Source organism: Eutrigla gurnardus (genome assembly GCF_963514095.1).
Source record: "Eutrigla gurnardus genome assembly, chromosome: 7".
In the NCBI taxonomy this organism is placed as follows: domain Eukaryota; kingdom Metazoa; phylum Chordata; class Actinopteri; order Perciformes; family Triglidae; genus Eutrigla; species Eutrigla gurnardus.
Genome location: NC_139921.1, coordinates 2,511,361 through 2,513,988, shown reverse-complemented (window position 1 = coordinate 2,513,988; position 2,628 = coordinate 2,511,361). Strand labels below are relative to the sequence as shown.

The 2,628-nt window shown below is 41.1% G+C and overlaps 1 long non-coding RNA gene across 3 annotated transcripts; it reads right to left on the bottom strand.

Annotated features, from left to right (window-relative positions):
- Positions 1–286: 286 nt before the first annotated feature.
- LOC311016225 lies at positions 287–1,964 on the bottom strand. Of its 3 annotated transcripts, none has more exons than XR_014597455.1 (4): positions 1,760–1,964; positions 1,118–1,294; positions 948–1,009; positions 287–867 (listed from the first exon to the last, which is right to left on the bottom strand). It is a non-coding gene; the product is annotated as an uncharacterized lncRNA (long non-coding RNA). The 3 variants fall into 3 exon arrangements; XR_014597456.1 differs by lacking the exon at positions 1,760–1,964 and adding an exon at positions 1,587–1,645; XR_014597457.1 differs by lacking the exon at positions 1,760–1,964 and having other exon boundaries at positions 1,118–1,634.
- Between the last annotated feature and the right edge of the window lie 664 nt (positions 1,965–2,628).

Here is a 2,628-nt window from a genome sequence, read left to right as displayed (position 1 = left end):
TGGCCCACTGCAGGACTCCAGGTTCCAGTGCCTGCGTAAGCTCAGGGTCACCCCAGAGAGGGCATGTGACATCATTGTGGCCTGTGTTGTTCTCCATAATATTGCAACTATTAGAGGAGAGCAATACCCTGCCCTACAAAGAAATGACCCTGAGGATGAACACCCCATCCACCCTGCAGCAGATGTCCGGGATGGAAGGGCTGTCAGGGATCTCATAAGCAGAAATTACTTTGCTTGAAACTAAATAAAGACAAATTCATGTGTTATTTGGATCTTCTTTATTCCCTATAAGTACAAAAGCAACAGTTAGGATTTGTAATCTAGCTCCAACCATTAACATATTCACCTATTTCACCAATGCACCCACCTCAATTGGCGTTCCAGTAAGAGAATTTCAAGGTCTGTTTTTCTTATTTTGCGATCCAGGTAAACCATTTCCTTTTCTGTTTTTTCAATAGTCCTCATGAGGTGCACTCTGTATAACTCCTTCACTGGTAACTGGGAAACATATGTACAACATTTAATTGCTACAGTTCTACATACAGATTTAACATGGTATTGACCAAAAATCTCACTGTATCAAGCTGTGCTGTGGAAGTTGATGGACCCTCCTCACGATGCCCAGCTATGTTCTGTTGAAGGACAAGAATGTGCTAGTTGTTTGTCCATTCTCTGTGCTCATCACTTCAGTGTAGGTTACATGTCAAACTATATTCCACTCGACAATGTAAAGGAATGTGAATGGGTAGAACACTGCCAGTAGCTATACATAATATTAAGACACACTTCAGTAGGCCTCTCTGGATCTCTCCCTGTGGCAGCAGACAGCGTTTCTTCATCACCATCGTCACCATCCTCCTCCTCCTCCTCCTGTGATGCAGGAAAAGAAACTGTTTCAGATTACTTTGAGCTACCATCTGATCAAGATCTGAGTATGGAATACTTACAGCTGCAGGGTGTTCAACTGTTTCAGTTGGAGGCTGAACTAAGCAGATGACACCATCCTCAACTGTTGGGTGGGGATAGATATAGATATATAGATTTTAAAAGTAGGATAGATGGATGTGTTTTTCTAAAAAATGTTTTATTTTTTTAAAAGACACAAGTGTGTACTTGCATCTGATGTAGGCACTTGTGTCCTGGTGGGTGACAGGGTCAGATGAGCTTCCCCCAGGGATGCCTTCAGCCACCGGTCGGCCATAGTTTTGGCTGAGGGCCATCTCCTCAGCCTCTGTCAGAGGTGGTGGAGGTGGCCCTCCACCTGTTTTTCGGGCTTCTGCCTTCTTTCTGTTGGCTGAGCAGAACTCAAATGTTATTTTTTTTTAACTTAGTATTTTGAGTGTTCCTGTACACATCGTCATATTTTAAATGTAGCCTACATATAAAATAAAAATGTGTAAACATTGCATCAAGTTTTAATCTACTAATTGGTGTATTAAGTGGAAGGACGTGTTAAAACAGAATTTGGTTAGGGGTTTACATTACTATTTGAAGTAGCCACTGAATTAATATTTTTCTTTCATAATTAAAAAAAGAAAATCAAAGTGAGGTGCAATCTCACATGCCGCACGCAAAACATGTCTTGCCTTTTTGAATGATGTTTTTATATTTCAGTTTTAGCTGCTTCCAAGTCCTTTTTTCCCCTACTGGACTGCACCTAAATGGAAATCAGATTTTATTCCTTTTTACATTCATAACTGCGCCCATGTGCTACGTTCTTACAGTTAAATGTTAAATAAATAGAATAGTTCAAACTTACGCGTTCACTCGGGCAGCAATTTCCTCCCATGCCGTCTCTCTCTCCTTTGCCGCTGCAGCGGTGTTAGATTTTCGGCGAAATATGTGGTCATATTCTGCATATGCCTGCATTAGGACCTCCAGCTCCATTGTAGTGAAATAACTCGATCGCTTTTTTTGTGTTGTCATGGTGACACTCGTGGGATCAGGGCTCCATTGGCGATGGCTTTTTATAGTGGTTGTGCACGAGCGTAACTCGAGGTGAACATACTCAGAGTTGATTGAACTAATTCAGATCAGCTGTTCTGGAACCGGATACTCAGAGTTTCCCATCTCAGAGTAAGTCAACTCAGAGTTTAGGGATAGACTCAGAGTTTATTTAACCTCCTTTCTGGAATACCCCCCTGTTCCTTTCAGAAGGGTAAACATGGACACACACATGAAGTACTTTCTGTTGCACACCGAGATGTTTGGGAACCCAAACCTCTGTTTCACCCGGAAAACACGCAAACAAATCTCCACTTTAGCCAGAGTTTTCAGGAATGATCGTTTCCTTGATAAAACCTCCGCTTTCATGTAAATGAATGAATGTTTTTCCTAAGGTCCGAAGGTTTGTGCTGTGGACTTAATGAAACAAGTGATGGACCAATCAGCAAAACACTTAAACTCATAATTGATGGTGATACATTACAGAAGGCACTTATTAAAGATACAAAATTACCATAAAATCAGAATCAGAGTTTTTTGTAATTAAAAAGAACAAACAATGTTTTAGATGTTACATCCTGAGTTTCTATGTATTCCTTCAGCTGGACTGGGACGCCGGGAATCCCAGTCCATTTCCCTTCATGGTTTCCTGAGTCACAAGGAAAATTAACTGTGAAATGAACA